The sequence below is a fragment of the Halichoerus grypus genome, chromosome 2 (assembly GCF_964656455.1).
Source record: "Halichoerus grypus chromosome 2, mHalGry1.hap1.1, whole genome shotgun sequence".
NCBI classification, from domain to species: Eukaryota; Metazoa; Chordata; class Mammalia; order Carnivora; family Phocidae; genus Halichoerus; species Halichoerus grypus.
Genome location: NC_135713.1, coordinates 156,093,955 through 156,113,326, shown reverse-complemented (window position 1 = coordinate 156,113,326; position 19,372 = coordinate 156,093,955). Strand labels below are relative to the sequence as shown.

Sequence of the window (19,372 nt, the reverse complement as noted above, 5' to 3'; positions counted from 1 at the left end):
AAATCATAGGAACCTCATCAGACACTCATGTGGAGGGATAACCACAGATGAGGACCAGACAGCACAGGGAATCCCAATGGATGCCATGCTTTTCCACCCTACCCCCCACACTGTGCTCTAGCTTCAGTTCTCAAAATCAGTGGCATCTAGGGAGGACAAGAGTGTGAAATCCAGAGCTGAGGGATTTATACTGAAATGGGTCTTCTGAGAATTGAATGATTTCTGGGGTTTTGTTTTTGCCAGCAAGAGAGATGGGGCACTGTGATAGAAACTATGGTAAATTGAGAAAAAAAAAATAAAGTTTCTATTTTGTACCCGTCCAGTTGAGTTTCGTGGATGTACAATTTTATCTTTGATTCAGAAACCCTTCAGGATGGAAGGGGCTTCACATGTCACCAGGTTCCACTTCAGCATCACAAAGATAAGGAATCTAAGGGCTGAGACTGAGTGAGATGAAGCATGAAGGGACTAGCCCAAGATCCTCTGGCTGTGTTGTAACAGGATAGGAACCCAGAACTGGGGTTCCTGATGAGTAGCTGTTCAGCCCTAGATTTTTTATTCTGCTTTGATATGAGATTCCCCTTACTCTTCTATCCTCTTCATTCTGTCATCTACAATATCTTCACTCTCTTAATTTTCAATGCGTCTTAACTGTGCAATTTCTGTATATAGAGAGAGACTTGGGACCACACTTGGAGAACCACTGCCCCAGACTATGTTTCTTGAAGACCCACTCCTTTCCCTACACAACTTTGTTATCTTTGCTCTGATTTCCACTCAGGAAATACTTGGTTCAGTTTTCCTCAGATGCTCTTCATTCTCATTGTGCCTGTCTAATTATTCCTTCATTTCATAAATTTCTTGGCTATTTTCAAATTTTCTTCCCAAAGAAGAAACTTATGTTTCCCCTGAATAATGTTCCTGTTTTGGGAGGGAAGTTGCATTAAGTTTGTAGGTTATTGAGGAGAGAACCGGCATCTATTAGGTCCTACTATTCCCCAAACAGAACATACTTCTCCATGAATTTGAATCTCATTCTCAGCTCTTCAGTAAACCTTTATGGCTTTTCTCCATCTGTACTTTTATTTTGAAGCTTATTCTCAGGCAGTTTATATTTGTGGATTGTTTTAGTGATTAGGATCTTTTCCCACTGTATTTTCTAAATGCTTCTTGGTGGTAAATAGGGAAAGCTATTGCCTTTTTTTCCTATATTGATTTGATTTCTATGTTTTGAAACTCGAGATTTGATTTGTGGCTTAACACATAACACTTAAAAAAGTTCCAAGTTCCCTGGAAAAGGGCATACTCCCTGTAGGATATATAGCTCGAAATGTACCCTTTAGATACAATTCATTCATGTTATTAATATTTTTTTCTAAATCATTGTGTACCCTTTAAATACTTTGATATAGATATGCTTCTGTGAATTTCTCCTTGTACTTTTAAGAATGGTAGCTTTACATATATTTTCGCCACTGATTTTGGCACATAAAGGCTAACTGCTGCCCTACCATCTTTTGGTTTTTACAAAATAAAATGGTGGCCTTTGCCTCATGGTCTCATGTGATGCTCTCAATCTCAACTTCTATATAGTCTGCTATTAATATTATAACTCATTTTTTCCTTTTGCTTGCATTTGCCTGATAGACATTTTTATAGGGATTAGCTTTAGGTATGTCTTTAGTCAACAGAAGATAACTGGACTTGGTTTTATTACATACCAATTTGAGGACATCTTTCTGAATAAGCAAGTTTATCTCATTTACAGTTACTCTTGTAAGTATTATATTTGGTCCATGTTTTCTTTCCTTTTTCTCTGTTTTTGCTTCTTGAGATCTTTTATTCTCTTTTTCTCCTCATCAGTCCAGCCTGGGTTTTTTGGTTTTTTTTGTTTTGTTTTGTTTTCTGTTTTTGCTTTTCTCTGAGTTTTTCAAATGTATTATTTAGCCTATTGTTAGAAAATTATTAGAGTTAAGAAACTTTTGACTTTTCAGTCATTCTCATTTAAGCAAAATGTTTAACACATTTTTACATTTTATTTTCCCCATTCGCATTGTGGTCTTTGTTAAAGTGATGTGAGTTTATAGATCTAGATTATTCATACCACTTTGCACTAAAATATTTTATCTTTTTTTTTTTTTGTGAGAACGATTTTCACTTAGGACAATTTTATGACAGGTTTACATTTATTTGGATCTCTCTTAACTTTAATTCGTTTCAGTGCACACTGCCAATACTTTTATGATGATTTTTCCAGCTCCAAACATTTAATTTTGATTTCCTGTTGGTTGTAATACTTCTTCAAGAAACTTTTTTCCAAAAAAGAAAATAAACTTTTTTTTTCCATGAAGCCTACATGCCTAATATTTTCTGAGTGCTTTCACTTGAGGAATCATTTTTGTTGATTTCACATATAAAAGACTGGCACATACAGGGTATAAAATTCTTGGATCACAATATTTTCCTCTCAAAATTGCTTTGAGGTCTCCGTTGTCCTTCAGGGTTGCACTAAAGAGGTCTGTCACCAGCCTAATTCCTATTTATTCCTGGGTTACTTTATTATTTCCTTATATAGAAGTTTGATAAATTTTCTTCATCTAGTTGAAGAGTTTCCTGGACTTTTTCTCAGGGTGAATATGAGTGAAACACAGTGAGCTTTATTCTGCATTGACAATTCTTTCTTGGGCTCAAGAAATGTCCTTCTATGGGACGCCTGGGTGGCTCAGTCAGTTAAGTGTCTGCCTTCAGCTCAGGTCATGATCCCGGGGCCCGGGAATCAAGCCCCGCATCGGGCTCCCTGCTCAGTGTGGAGCCTGCTTCTCCCTCTCTCTCTGCTCTCCCCCTGCTTGTGCTCTCTATGTCAAATAAATAAATAAAATCTTAAAAAAAAAGAAAAAAGAAATGTCCTTCTATTATAGCTTTTATACTATTATAAAATACTGTCTTTTAGGTGCAGAATATATAAGGACAAACAAAAAAGGTAAAGTCTCTGTTTTCATGAAGCTAAGTATTAGTCTAGTGAGCAAGGAAATCATTAGAAGTGTAAACTTCTACCACATCACTACTGGTGTTACTAACACCTAACATGTATCAAACACTTACTACGCACCAGGTTCAGTTTCAGCTCTGTATATTTACTATTTCACTTCATTCCAATGACAACAGAGTGAAGAAGATTCTGATGTTAGCTGGATTTAGAGATGAGGGGACTAAATATCCAAGAAGTCAATCAAGTAAATTGCCTGAGCTGGGGTTTGAACCCAGCCAAGTAAAGAGTAGGGAGGAATGCTTTCTAGTCAGAAGGAACTATTGACTGTGAGAAGGGGAAGAGGTTGGTGAATTTGAGGAAAGAAACACCTGTAATTGAACAATAGGCTGCTAGGGGTGAGTGCTAAAAAGTAGGGCTAAAGAAGCAGGTAGAAGTCAGATCATGTCCTTTCTGGAAAATTTGCAAATTTGGCTGCCATGACATTGTTTTATTTTTCTCTTAACTGCCTTTGAGGCTAATTTTAATTCTACTACCATGTCTTTAATTTCTTGCAGACCTTCTATATTCCAGCTTCCACATCTTGAAAACAATCCCATCTTCTTCTCTTTCTTGAATTTCATTGCCCAAACTCAAGTCCCCTTTTATCTCAGCATATATTCTCTTTATGATGCAATGTAGAGATTATGGCATCATTAACCAAGTTGAGAAAGCTAAACAGTTGTCTGAATTTTTCACATGGATTCTACATTAGATAATCTTCACTCTGCTTCCCCTTAGTTGTCTGAATGTTATCCTTGTGTATCGCCTTTGAGTCTCTTTTTTAATACACCTCATTTTCAAATTCTTGGAGAAGGTGCTCTCTCCACATCTTTGAACAAGAGGAAACCTGTCCAGACTCAGGTCTCATCTGAAGATTAGATGAGTGCATGGATCTGGGTCCTGCTTTCTTTACACTGGGTGGTGGTAAATCCACTTCCAAACTCTGGAGTTTGGAGAGTATTTTAATGCTCCAATCTCATTCCTGGTTCTGGTGGGGGGTGGGGGTTCATGCATTTTTTTCTGTTCTTCAGTGGGGGCATCTTTGACCATTCCTATTGGGTTTTTGAACTGATGCAAACCTTGCAAAACAAAAACCCCCCAAATGCACAGTCCTTGAGATTCTTTTTGGTTTCATCTCCACTTTGATCATCTTACTTGTAAAGATGGCACCTCTGGTAATAGATGGACAATCCCAGGCCTCCCCGTGCAGGCCAGCTGGTCTCCTGGATTTTTTTTTTTTTTTAATATTTACAAGGGCATGGAATCGTGGGGGTGGAATTGGGAAGAATAATTTTCTTGCCCCCAAGAACACACTTAAAGATGTCAGAGGGATACTTGTTCTGTTTCCACATTTGGTTAGGCCATAGGTCCCTGAGACAAAAGGCAGATGGTGGGAGGGGAGAAGTAAATCAAAGCATCGTCTTACTTTTTTGGTAAGGATAAAACTGCATTTCATAAGTTGAGGTTTGCCATAAGCTGAAGGCTAGGTAGCGTTTTACTCAGTAAGGCTGCATTTGCTTTATAATTAGGTCATGTGATACCAGACTGTGGCATGTTTTGATCCTGTTGATTTTAATTTTCAGTGTTATTGTGAATTATTACCCTAATCCGGGTATTCACAGGAGCTTGCTAGCCTTCCACCATTTTCTACTTGTTGACACAGCTTAGTAAAAATGTGAATTTGACAGGAGCACAAAGAAAGCTTTTTGGGAACTCATACCTAACTTTCAATTCTTTGTATTATTTATTAAAAGGGAACACACACACACCCTTTACAGGTCCCGGTATAAGGAAAGACTCAATCAATGCAATTTGGATTGACAGCATCTTCATGTTATCTGATTAAAGGCAATATCAGAAGAGTACTTTTTCCAGCCTAAATTTGTCAGTGGGTTGAGAAAACATAAATATGATTTCTTAATTTTTGCAAATGTGATTTATTCCTCCATTCTTTGTTGTTACCTTTCAGATTCAAATACTCAGTTGGGAGTGACACACCTCACCCTAATTCTTTCCAGCTCATGATGATGTCTAATGATCAGTACAAGAAACTCTTATTTTATATGTAACATAGTTTTCTGCCTTAAGTTTTCTTTTTTACCCACCCCATTTTGGCTCTCTGGTTTAGTGGCTGTTTTGATCCTGAACACCCATTTTACAAATCCTGACTTTCTCCAAGACTCTTCAGTTGAAATCTGAAGGAAATAAGCAAGTGAGTCAGAAATCACTTCTTGTCAAACACAGTGCCAGAAAATGAGCTGTTGTGTGCTCAGTGGGAAGGCATTTACCCTTTCTTCACTTTCTTGCAACTTGAAAGTAAATCCATCTCCTTCTCTTGGAATTTAATTCCCCAATCTCTATTCCAAAATAGAAAAAGATCAGGAAGAACATATGAATGCTGGATATCCAGCCTCAGCAACATATCATATTTATCACCTTTAATGTCCCCTTAATGCCTTTGTGTCTTGTCTTCTAATTTAGCTATGACTCCACTAGTAAAAATTATGACTCATGTCCAATTCCACATTTAGCAAATTTTCTAAGACTTTGTTAGTGTGTAAGGCAATGAATATGAAATGAGGTCTACATTCTTTATTTGGATTAGGTTTAAAGCTTTTCAAATAACACCATCTGAAAATGTCATAGCATGACAAAGCAACCATCCCTATGGGAGGGAACCTATCCATGGGGCACAGGACGTTGTGGGAAAAATACACTGTTTATCTTACTATATTCTAACTCTCTTCTACTCACTGCACACATGTGCGACTCAGGCATTTTTATATGTAAATGAAAATAAGGTTAAAAATTAACATCAAGGGAAATTTTCAGATGGAAATAATCTAGAGAAGACCAAAATGTAGTGATGAATATAAGATAGTGTGGGTCAGGGGTCAACAAGCTATGGGTCAGGGGTCAAATCTGGTCTATTTTTGTAAATAAAGTTTTATTGAAACATAGCCACTCCCATTCATTTACATATGGCTGCTTTCCCACTACGATGGCAGATTTGAGTCAGTTGTGACAGAGATCATACGGCCCATAAACCCTAAAGTATTTACTATCCCGTCCCTTTAAAGTTTGCCAACACTTGGTGTAGGTGATTATTAGTTTCTACCCAGAATCCATTCCTCTCTTTCTCTTTCCTAACAGGATCTTTGTTTGTCTATCTTCCCACTCCTCCCCCATGCAGCCCAGGTGTTCCAAGGGATGCTCACCCTCCTCTCTCTCTGACTGTCCAAACATGGTCCCATCAAGCCTGCCAGAATAATTAGAACAGGACCCCAAGTCTAAGCCAACCGGTACATGGAAATCCCCCAACCACAGGGAATGTTTCAAAAATGGGTATGGAATCCAATTGGAATCATATGAGGAAAAGATCGTTCCAGTTTTTTTGGAAATAAATTTCTCTGCTTTTAATTGAGACTTCACTGGAAGAGATGCTCTCTCTTCTGGATGGTGTGTGCGTGGTACTGTAGCCATGTTGCCACCAGGAGGAAAACCAGGAGGATATGTAGCCAGCACAGAGACAGGTACAGCTAAGACAAATGCAGAGAAATAGAGACAGAATCCACAGATTCAGCTAACCTTGGAGACCGCCGTATTTTTTGGAACCTCCAATTACTTGAGCCAATTAGTTTATTTTTAAGCCGGTTTGAGTACTGGGTTTTCTGTTATCTTCAAGACAGAGATCTTTAACCAATAGAAATATTCCTATTCCATGTAGGTTATGAAAAGTGTCATAAGATTTTGTGTTGATCTTATTTATCTGTAGTCCTAAAAACTTCTTTACCTCTGGACAGAACCTTCTCCCTCTTCTTCCCATCAGTGTCTCTTGGTGGCTGCCTCTTGGGGTCACTGCCTAGCAGTCTGTTTAAAAAGGGAGACCCTGTCTCAACCTTTCAAACTCAGGGCCCAAGGTGGTCACCACTCTTTGTGATACCCCTAGGTGTTTTTACCCCATCCTAGTTCTTGTCACTACTATTCCTTGAGTGTGGATCAGGCATATGTGTGACATCCCAGGCTTGCAGCTCTTCATTGATTGCCTTCAGAAAAATCCAACATCCTTATTACGGTCGACAAGACCCTCTGTGTTCTATGCTGTGTCCAACTCCCCAGGCTCATCCTGGACCATTCCCCCCTTCCCACTTTCCTTTCTAGTCACACTGTTTTTCTACTACCTCTAATGACCCATACACTCGTGTCTCCAAACATGTAAGAAGTACTCTTCTTTCTGCCTGGAATCCTCTCCTTTCCCACGTATAGCTATACTGCTCTTGTTTACCCTTCAAGTCTCAGCCCAGTGGTTGCTGCTTCAAAAATGACTCACCTGACCCCCCCAAGACCAGTTTAGCTCCTGTATGATGGGCCCCCACCCACCTCATCTTCCCCTTTTCATAGCACCTCTCTTACTTGCAGCCACTAAGTCAAACTCCAGATTATAAGCACACTGGAAGCTCCATGGAGGTGTTTTTGCTCAAACCAGGTCGCCCGTTCTCAGTGCAGTGTCTGGCATAGAGCTGGTTCTCGATATATATGGCTCATGACTGCATTAATATTTTTGGCTGTTTCTACAATTGAAGCTATTGACACTACCCAGGTGTAAATGCAGAGTACATCTCTAATGACTCATGTCTAATGACTTGGAGAGAACGCTGGGTAAACACTAATAATTCTTATTCTCTGACTCTCCATTTTCTGGACAACATGCAGAACATCAGCTTTATAATATGACATCCATTTATATCTTACAATAGATCAGGCTCTCAACCAGGCCCTCAGTATACTCCATTTCCAACTTCTAAAGTTCTTCTAAGGTCATTTTATTAATCTCACTCTGCAGATGAGAAAGCTGAGACAAAGAGGAGAAGTTAACATCACTTGCTAATTATGTGTGGATCTAGCGCTGCCACACCCACTGCAGACTATCATGTTGGTTTTCAGACCTGAACAATTTCTCCTGAGTCTACATGAGTGAAGGGTCTGTGGTTACTCAGGTTGCCAGGACTCCAGGGGGATGTGTGTGCAAGCACATGTATGTGGGTGTGTGCTGCTATGGACTAAATTGTGTCCACCCCAAGTTCACATGTTGAAGCCCCAATTCTCAATGTGATGGTATTTGGAGATGGGGCTTTGGGGATATAATTAGGTCTAGGTGAAGTCATAAGTGTAGAGAAACATGATGGGATTAGTGTCCTTTATAAGTAGAAAGCAGAGAGCTCACTGTCTCTTTCAGTTTCTCTCTCTGCCATGTGAGGACACACAAGAAAGTGATCGTCTGCAAGAAAGGGAGAGAGCTCTCATCGGAACCTGACCATGCTGGCACTCTGATCTTGCATTTCCAGCTTCCAGGACTATGAGAAGAGAAATATCTGTATCTGTTTTTTAAGGCCCCCAGTCTGTGGGACTCTGTCATGGAAGCTGAGCTAAGTAAGACATTTGCATACAGGAAGTCTACTTCACATCTCATCCATCCTACCGTATCATCAACGCCATGCCTTAAAAATTTCAAAGACTTCCCACCACTCTTGGAAAAAAAAATCCTGAGATTTCTCCTAATAAAATTATCAAATATCTGGACTAAAGTTCTGGAATGAGTTTTAATATTCAAATTTTTTAAAATGGTTAAATGCATTTGGAAAATAGAATACCACTCACTTTTGTGTCAACATAATCTCATAATGTGTTTGAGTTGAAAACTTACGTTTAAAATTTCATTGATCAGAGGGATAGTGGTTGTCTCATGTTGCGGCTGTACTGACTCCCAGAGTTCATGTGTGTTAGAATTCTATCGCAGGTTAACCAGATGTCAATTCTCCTGAGGAAAACCCTCTGAGTGAGAGTTTATTCTAAGGAAAAAAGAAATCCGGGAAATAGGCAACTTTGAGTAAGTTTCTGTAAATATCCAAGTCGTTATATCAGCAGAGCCCTTCTGAGTTTAGTAGAACCTCTGTCATTCAGCCAAGCCAAGTGTGCCATTAGCCCTGTGTGTGAGTCCTTTGTTGAAGAGGGGACCATACACGAAAACAGAATGAACCAGTCCAATGAAACTTTTCAAGAGAATGAGGCATGAACAGTATTAGATCAAGTCCCTTCCAACAGAGTATAACACATAGGAGACAGACTTTCCATCCATTTCCTTACATACTCCGGGCAGTGTGGGCACCTTGAAAAGGCAGAAAATGGAGCTTGGCAGGAGATGCTTATGCACGGGAGGATAGTAGCTAGGCAGCCAGGCAGCAGTTGTGCTTAAGAGAACTAGTTGCATTCGGCAGATGATGGGCAGAAGACTGTGCCCATCTTCCTAGGAGTGCCTTGTCCCAAGGGCAGGCACAGAGATGGGGCCAGAAAGGAGAATAGGGAGGAAAGGCAAGCTTCACATGGGACTTAATCAGACAGTTGACTTATTTATGAAGAACTGTGAGAGACACCACCATAGACAACATCCTTGTTGTAGATTTTCTGGGCTCTGAAGTCTATGTGGGTAAAAAGATGGCAGGAAGAAAGGGTTGAATATGAGTTAGAGAACGTCCTTTGCCTCTAGTTAGGTGACTGGAGAAGAAGAATGTGTAGTGATGGGAAGATTAGGGGAAGGAATCCAAAAGCACAGACATGGAGCACTGGAAAATGTCCCCCTTTCCTTTAAAAATTAAATTCTTTCGGGCGCCTAGGTGGCTCAGTTGGTTAAGCGACTGCCTTCAGCTCAGGTGATGATCCTGGAGTCCCAGGATAGAGTCCCACATCGGGCTCCCTGCTCAGCAGGGAGTCTGCTTCTCCCTCTGACCCTCCCCCTTCTCATGCTCTATCTCATTCTCGCTCTCAAATAAATAAAATCTTAAAAAAAATTCTTCCTTAGTGTACAATGCTTTAAAAAAAAATCACTTAAATAATTTGATTTTATTTATTTTTTAAAGATTTATTTATTTATTTGACAGAGAGAGACACAGCGAGAGAGGGAACACAAGCAGGGGGAGTGGGAGAGGGAGAAGCAGGCTTCCTGCCGAAGAGGGATGTGGGACTCGATCCCAGGAACCTGGGATCATGACCTGAGCCGAAGGCAGACGCTTAACGACGGAGCCACCCAGGCGCCCAATTTAATTGATTTTAAAAATAAAATAGCTGGTAACAGAATCCAGGGAACTAGGACTTATAACTGGAGGGAAGTGGGGAAATCGGGAGGATGGACTTGAGGAGGTTTTTATATAACCCAAGGGAGGTAAAGAGGATCTGAGTTTCCAGGGAGAAGCATGGAGAGGTGACCCCCAGAATGGGAGTACAAGGTAGGACTGTGCCTGAATATTAACTAAGATACAGTGAAAACCAATACGGAACAAACGTGCCTTCCTTTAGATGTTTTTGCCAGAAAGGAGTTCTGCAACAATGTCCAATATAACTTGGTTGCCTAAATATTCTATGGAGTATTAGTAATGTTGAACTCCGTCCAACATTCCTGGAGAATTTTCATTCACATAATAAAAATACAAGCTGGGACATGGGCGATATGACAACCCAGAAAAGCCCGGTGGATCCGAGAGCCTAGACTTCATTTGGGGCAGAGGATAATCTTTGAAAAATTAGTCGGGGATTTGGTGATGTACAAATTCAACTGAACTGACAGATTTATGTGGCTTATAATGATTCTGGTTTTGAAACACAACATGAAATGCCAGACAGTGAGTGTTCAGAGACCACCAGCATTGGAGAGGCCTCTCCACGAGGCTGCCACATTATTTATATTAAGGCCTTTTCTGCACACTGAGCAGTTTCATTTTCAAAGGGAAGACCGGGGTCCTTGATTTTTAAACTACAATACTACGCTGACCTCGGAGACATTCGCTTTCCCAACACACCAGGCCTTCACTGAGTCTACGGTTGAATTTGGGCAGAAGACACACCACACACTGTTTGCAGTTGTTTGACTTTGTTTTATTTACAAATCATAAGCACAGTTGGGCCGCCGAGCACATCTCTCACTAAGGCTCTTGCCAGCCCAGAGCAGATGGAGACATAAATCAGGCCCCAAGGCTCTGTCTCGGGTCCCTTTGTTTCCTGTAATTACTTACTTGCCCCTTATGTGTGCACGGGACCTCAGAGACACCCACATCCTCCACTTTGGGGCTAGAAGCAGGGCCAGGCAGTCCTGGCCATAGACAAATTTATGCCCCATGTGGTTTCAGCTCCTCAGTTCCCCGTGGAATACCGGGCCATTCGAACGTCATGTGTTTCATTTTCTGGTCATTTCCAATTGTACCACGTGAAATTTGTACTTGCTTTTCTTGGGAGGTTTCAAGTATTCTTCTCTTAGTAAATAGGCCAGGTCTTTGAGTTGTTCTAATGACCTCATCCCCAATAGAAAATCCTATATGGTGTCTTTTATCCTACTTCACATTTTTCTTTTTAAATCAGTTCTATCATTCTATCATTTACATACAATAAAATGTACCCATTTTTAGTGTCCAGTTTGATGAGTTTTGACAAATGTATATACCCATGAAACTACCACCACAGTCAAGATATGCAGTATTCTGTCACCCCCAGAAAGTTCCCTCTATCTCTCCGCAGGCAACAACTGGTCTCTTTGTTGTCACTAGGAGTAGCTCTCTCTTCTAGGATGTTCGTAAAGGGAATCATGCAGGGTATAAACTTTGAGTCTCGTTTTTTTCACTGAACATAAGTGTTTTTGAGATTTGCTTTTAAAACAAAAAAACAAAAAACCAACCACCTTATCAATAGTTCCTCTCTATTGGCAAGTACTATTCCAGTGGATGAATACAGCATAATTTGCTGATTCTTTCACCTGTGGGTGGATGTTTGGATTGTTTCAGGTTGCGGCTACTATGAATAAAGCTGCTCATATTTGTGTAATAATATCTGTGTAAGTTGGTTTTTTCCCCCCGCAATTTACAGGGCACTTTGTTTATTTATTGAGGTATAATTAAGTGTTATAGTTTCAGGTGTACAATATAATGATTCAGAAACTCTATACCATTCTCAGTGCTCATCAAGACAAGTGTATTCTTTTTTTAACTTATTTTATTTATATTCAATTAGTTAACATACAGTGTATCATTAGTTTAGTAATTCATCAGTTGCATAGAACACCCGGTGCTCTTACATCATGTGCCCTCCGCAATGCCCATCACCCAGTTACCCCATCCCCCTACCCAAGACAAGTATATTCTTAATCCTCTTTGTCAATTTCACGCCCCACTCCCCGCCCCACTCCACCCCTGGTAACCACCTGTTTGTTCTCTGTATTTAAGAGCCTGCTTTTGGGGCACCTGGGTGGCTCAGTTGGTTAAGCGACTGCCTTCGGCTCAGGTCATGATCCCGGAGTCCCGGGATCGAGTCCCGCATCGGGCTCCCTGCTTGGCAGGGAGCCTGCCTCTCCCTCTGACCCTCCCCCTTCATGTACTCTCTCTCATTCTCGCTCTCTCAAATAAATAAATAAATCTTTAAAAAAAAAAAAAAAGAGCCTGCTTTTTGGGTTGTCTCTTTTTCCTTTGTTTGTTCCTTTGTTTCTCAAATTCCACATATGAGTGAAATCATATGGTATTTGTCTTTCTCTGACTGACTTATTTCACTTAGCCTAGTATCTCTGGGTCTGAGTTGTTTTTTTTTTTAATGAACTTTTTCATTTCGCTTGGGTAAATGCCTGGGAGTGGAATCGTCCAGGTCATATGGTGACGGTATATTTAACTTTATTGTAAACTGCCAAGCAGAGCTCCAAAATGCTTGAACCACTTTGCACTCCTTCCAGCCATGAATACCTTTTAGTTGTTCCATGTGCTGTCCAACCACACCTGTTACATAAGTTTGGAGCAAGATATTTTGAAATCTCAAAGCTTGAATGTAAATTAATGCCTCCTCTTTCGTGGTTAATTGCTATCGATTTCTACCCCTAAGTTGGCACTTAATAAATGATGTGGATCCATTTAAAAAAAATAAATGCTTTGTTAACTGTGTACAACAAAGCCTAAATCTTTCCTTGTTATGTGAAGACTAAAGCATGCACCTACACTAAATCTCAGAAGTATCTAACTTCAGTCTGCAGAGAGATGGGGTACCAGCTCATGTTTGTTCTCTGGTTTATCCAAGTGCCTGGAAAGCACTGGCTGGGACCTAGTATTTTCTCAATAATAATTTGTTGAATAAATGATTGACTGAATCATCTGACTTACACCTTGAAATGTACCATTCTGTTGTAGAGAACATAGTCATCTGATCCCCTGACAAGTTCAACTACCTGGAACATACCTAAGAACCAGGATAAACAAACGAACAAAAACCCCCAGAAATTAAAAAAAAAATTGAGAACAGCATCAGATATAGGCAAAACAGATGTCATATTTTCTTGTGGTTTGATTTTATAAAAGCTCCCAATTTATGGCTAATTTATTCTGGGCTTTATATTATTTTAGAAGGTTTTCATACACATGCTTAAAAATATTCAAATGACACAGGAATAAATCTTGTCAAATAAAATTCACCCTCACAACCCAGTACTCCAGGTCTCTCCCCAGAGACTCAGGCCTAACAGTTTGTGGTATATATATATATATATATTCAGGAAGTGTTAATGCATACACAATACAAGGGTACCATGATCTATACTCTGTATCTAAAGGTAAACCAATATGCATACACTTACATTTAAACCTATTTGTACATTGGCATCTACATCCATAAAGACATGTCCATCTACTTGATCCTTGGTACACAATGAGAATACACTGAACACACTCTCTGTATCTTGCTTTTTCCACTTCACTTATTGTAGTTGTTATGTGTATGTCTGTGTGCGCCTCATTTTTTTAAGAACCAAATAGATTCTGTTATGTGACTGTACCTTTTCTGATTAATGAATCTACTGATTATTTCTCAGTAGTAGACTTCTGCTAGTACAACGCAGAGCTGTAGTCAATATCCTTGGAGAAGTGTGCTTATTATCATGGACAAAACGCATCTTCAGTGCATATTTTTAAAAGCAGAATTGCCAGGTTAACAACAATTTTTACTTTCCTTTCTCGTCCCTCTTTTTAACATTTAAATTTTGATCCATCTTGAATTTATTTTGGAGTGAAGCAGTGATCACGCTACTATTTAGTCAATCTTCCCATTCATGATCCAGTGCCAAAAAGTTTTAGGAATTACAGTAACTACAATATAATGTACTTTCATGTCTGATAGGGCAAACACTATCAGACTCGACAATCTTCTTTTTAAAAATGGCTACTCATACGTATTTATTTTTTCTACTGACAAATTTTTTTTACGGTGGGTTAATTTTTATTTATTTTTTGTTTTGTTTTTGCTTACATTTTATTTTTTTATTACGTTATGTTAGTCACCATACAATACATCATTAGTTTTTGATGTAGTGTTCCATGATTCATTGTTTGTGTGTAACACCCAGTGCTCACTGCAATACTTGCCCTCCTTAATACCCATCACCGGGCTAACACATCCCCTCATACCCCTCCCTTCTGAAACCCTCAGTTTGTTTCCCGGAGCCCATAGTCTTTCATGGTTCATTTCCCCTCTGATTTTCTCCCCCTTCATTTTTCCCTTCCTTCTCCTAATGTCCTCCATGTTATTCCTTATGTTCCACATATGAGTGAAACCATAAGATAATCGTCTTTCTCTGCTTGACTTCTTTCACTTAGCATAATCCCCTCCAGTTCCATCCATGTTGATGCAAATGGTGGGTATCCATCCTTTCTGATGGCTGAGTACTATTCCATTGTATATATGGACCACATCTTCTTTATCCATTCATCTGCTGAAGGGCATCTCAGCTCTTTCCACAGTTTGGCTATTGTGGACATTGCTGCTATGAACATTGGGGTGCAGGTGCCCCTTCTTTTCACTACATCTGTACCTTTGGGGTAAATGCCCAGTAGTGCAATTGCTGGGTCATAGGGTAGCTCTATTTGTAACTTTTTGAGGAACCTCCATACTGTTTTCCAAAGTGGCTGTACCAACTTGCATTCCCACCAACAGTGTAAGAGGGTTCCCCTTTCTCCACATCCTCTCCAACATTTGTTGTTTCCTGCCTTGTTAATTTTTGCCATTCTAACTGGTGTAAGGTGGTATCTCAATGTGGTTTTGATTTGAATCTCCCTGATGTCTACTGAAATTTTTGAATCAGGGGTGCCTGGCTGGCTCAGTCGGTAGAGCATGTGACTCTTGATCTCAGGATCATGAGTTCAAGCCCCACATTGGATGTGGAACCTACTTAAAAAAAAATAAAGGGGAGGTTGGTGGGGAGGGCGACCCCTGTGGGGTACACCTCCCCACAGCCTGGTTCCCCAGAGCCTCTCCCAGGAGTGACCTGGAGTGACCACTGAGGTTGGCCATGGGGGTCCAGTGGCATTGAGCTCTGGTCTGGGGTGGTTTCATCCCAGGGGGAGAGGACTGTGAGGGCGGCCTGGTGGCCAGAGCCAGTCCCCAGCCCTTCAGTCCCGCACTCCCAGCCTGAACATGGATGATGGATATGCAGATGTTGACATTAAAATGCTAATTTTTCATTTGCCTTTGCTGACTATGTTGACACAGATTGTGTTTGCAGAATTTCTACTAACATTTGGCTTTGGAACGTCAGAAATGAGACCTGCCAATTCAGAGAGTATGCACTTGTGTACTGATAGTCAGATATTTTTAAAAAATTTTATGTATTTGAGAGAGAGAGAGAGAGAGCACAAGCAGGGTACAGTGAGAGGGAGAAGCAGAATCCCCACTCAGCAGGGAGCCCGATGCAGGACTTGATCCCAGGACCCCAGGATCATGACCTGAGCTGAAGGCAGACGCCCAACCGACTGAGCCACCCAGGTGCCCCTAGGACAAAATTAAAAAATGTCCCAAATTCCTGTGGAAAATCTTAACATTAGAAAGGTACAAAAAAAAGGTGAAAACCATTCTAGCAGATATTGGGCTTCCCAGCTGCTAGGAGTTGCTAAAGTACCTTAAAGGCTTTGATCCAGGAGAGAAGTACTTTTTTTTTTTTTTTAAACACATCATGGGGAGATATTTCTCTTGGGGAACCTTCTGGAAAGAAAGTGAGATATCGAACAAAGCCATACTGTTGTAGCAGCCTCTGTAAATACTCTACAAAATGCTTACTTCATTCAGAAATCATTTACATCGTTACCATGAAGATGACATTGATCAGGAGCTGGTTATCCCTTGCCCAAACTGTGTATTTTTCTTCTCAACCCCAAATTGTGGGAAGGCACATTGGAATGTTCCATGCACCTGTTTGGAAAGTCCAGAACTACCCAGAGAGTATTCTGGGTGAAACTAAATCTTCGAGGAGGGATGTGATAAGTTTTACAGGTTTAAAATGCAACTTTTCAAACACTGCATACTACATGAAGAAGCATGGGCTGGTAGCCCGTTTTCATGACTTAATTCACTCCTTTGGCCTGCAAACCAAGGAAATGGGCAAGCAACAAAAAACCGAGGACAGCTTTTCTACTAAGATGCCATCATGTGACAAGTATTATTGTAAAAAATGCAACACCAATGCCAGCAGCCCGGATGCTTTAATGTATCCTATTTTGACATCGGACCTACAAAGGGATTGGAGAATAAACTTAGATCCGTGATTTCAGGACATATTAAGAAGCCTGGACTTTTGAAGCAAATGCATGCTTTGCTCCCAAACCAATGGCATCTTTGGCTGTACCACCGAACAGCAGGATTCCGGGCCTCACAGCCACATTCCCACAACCCTGCAGCAAGTCAGACCGCGGTCCAGCTGGTGACAGTGGCCTGGGGCACTTCTGGAAGCCTCACCCCTTCTCCACCTGCCGTGGTGCAGTCCCACGTGACTCTAGTCTCCAGTCCTCTGCCTCCCTCCGCTCCCCAGCTGGTCTTTCTTTCTCATGGAATCCCACTTGTTCAGTCAGCAAATCCTCCTGTGTTGCCCTTGAGTCAGCCAGTCGGACCTGTAAATGTCTGTTGAACAGGCGTCCACCCCATAAACCAGGCCATCCACCCTGGGGCCTTTACCCCTTAGCCAGCCTGTTGGGCCTGGAGTTCTTTCCGTCGACAGACCTGCCTGGGCCTGGCGTCCTTCCTGTCTGTTCTTCTGTCACCCCCAGGGGGGTTCTTCAGGCCGGCTCACCAGGGGTGATTTCTGTGAGTCGGACAGTCCCATCAGGGGTCCTTCCTGCAGGCCAGATGACCCCTGCTGGGGTTGTCCCTTTCGGACAGACGGCAACTTCTGGGGTCCTTCCTGCTGGCCAGGTGGTCCCACCTGGGCTCCCTTCTTCCAACCAGACTCTCGGCAGGTGCTCTCCCTGTGAACCAGGGTATTAATTCTGGTATTCTTCAGCTTCGTTAACCTGTCATGTCAGGAGAGCTCCCCTGTGGGCCAGCCAGTGAGACCTGGGGTCCTACAACTTAACCAGTCTGTGAGCACCAACATTCCACCTGCAAATCAGCCAGTGAGACCTGGCACCTCTGAAAACCCCATGTTCCTCCATCAGGCTCTATTCTCAGACAGCTCATGCCGACGGGGAAACAGGTGAATGGGATTTCCACATCCACGCTTGCCCCAGCATCTGTGACTTTGCCTGTGCTTCTGGGAGGCGTTGCCACTGTCCCCCCAGCCCCAGATGCCCATCCAGCCCTGCCTGCTGTCTCCTTCAGTGGTGGTAAACGCCACTCGGAATAGGTCTGCTCAGGCCTCTCCATCTGTGGCAGAAGCAAACCAGGTGCTCAAAGAGGTGAAGCAGTGGAAAACCCGTCCGGTTTGCAATGAGCTCTTCCCTTCCAGCATCTCCCAGGTTGCTATGGAGGTGGCTCATAAGCACAGTGAATCCAAACCTGCTGAAAACTTGGAGCCCAAAAACCTGGCAGCATGTGCACCATGTGTAAAGTGGACGAGCGAGAAAACAGTTTGGTGTCTCTCCTGCAAATGCCTGGTGTCCAAGGAAGAGCGCATCCATCACTTGCAAATGGCCTGGGGTGCGTGTTCTGCCCGTGCACTTTCTGTGACATTAAAGGCCTCTCAGAGCACAGTAGGACTATGCCCCGGGGGGGAAGAAATTACCTGTGGATGATAGGAACAAAGGTTCTCAGTTGGATCTCGATGCTAACGGAAGCCTCCTTGCCAATACTGGCTGGGATACATTCCAAGTCACTTGTGCCCCTACGACCCCAGACAGAGGGTGCCTCCGGGAGCCCCAGCAAACAAGCAGTGACTTGCCCCTTTTGCTTTGTTTGGCACCTTGGTGATGACCGAGGCGTCTGAGTTGCATTTGAAGGCGAGGCCCCACATCACACCAACAACAGTCCATACAGTTCTGAAATCTCCGGCGTTCAAGTGCATCCCTGGCTGTGGGGTCTACACTGGCAACGTGACCCCGACTGCCATCCACCTGCTGCGTTGCAGAAAGGCTCCAAAGAACAGCTGCTCAGACCTCTGGATCCAACCTAATTTTAGTGAGAATAGGGACGTGCTCTTAGTGAAGGGTGAGGTGATCCATGACTCCAGCTTTTCTGTAAAGAGAAAGCTGCCTGATGGCCACTTTGGGGCAGAAGACCAGAGGGATGTGAAGGAGCAACCTCTCGTCATCAACAGCGATGCGATGCAGCCCCAGCTCCCAAAAAGGTGGGGAGTGTGGTGCCTTTGAAACGACAAAGGAATGAAATCAGGACAGAGGGGCCGCTTGTTAATGATGATGCTTTTCAGATTTTAGCATTAAGCCCTAAAAGATACGAAGACCGTTCTTATGAAGAAAAAAAAAAAAAGCAATGTCTTCGAGATGATTTCCACAAGAGACCATATCCCAGTAAAAAGGAAATACAGAACTTCTTTCTTCACTCTTGTGGGTGTGGAAAAATCGACGTGGCTTCATTTTTTTTTTGGAAAAAGAAGATATATTTGCATGAAAGCAATAAAAAAATCACAAGCCTTCGGTACTTTTTTAGGTTTTGATATGTCTGAACTTAAAAATGTTAAACACAGGTTGAACTTTGAGTATGAGTCACAAAACTTGTAAAAAAAAAAAACAGATTAGGAAATCTAGAGTACTAGATAATTAGTGGGTTTTTTTCAATTGAGATTGAAAAAAATGTTATTTTCTTCACTGTATGTTGGGCTAATCATTTCAGTGGTCTTTATGCTGCTCTTTAGATTTATTTCAGGTCCTCAGAAAGGCTTCTATATAAAAGAACTGAATAGTTCTTTCAGATTGTTTCCTGAAGTTTGATTTTGTAACAAGTATTTTTAGTTCTTCCCTGTCATGTAAATTAAATCCTTGGATCCTTCATGCAAAAAATAAAAATAAATAAAAATAAAAAATAAAAAATGAAAAGAAAATATTAAATAAAACT

At 41.5% G+C, this 19,372-nt stretch overlaps 1 pseudogene; it reads left to right on the top strand.

The window, feature by feature from the left end:
- The first annotated feature begins 15,883 nt into the window (after nt 1-15,883).
- LOC118519941 (activity-dependent neuroprotector homeobox protein 2 pseudogene) lies at nt 15,884-19,038 on the top strand (annotated as a pseudogene).
- Nucleotides 19,039-19,372: the final 334 nt, after the last annotated feature.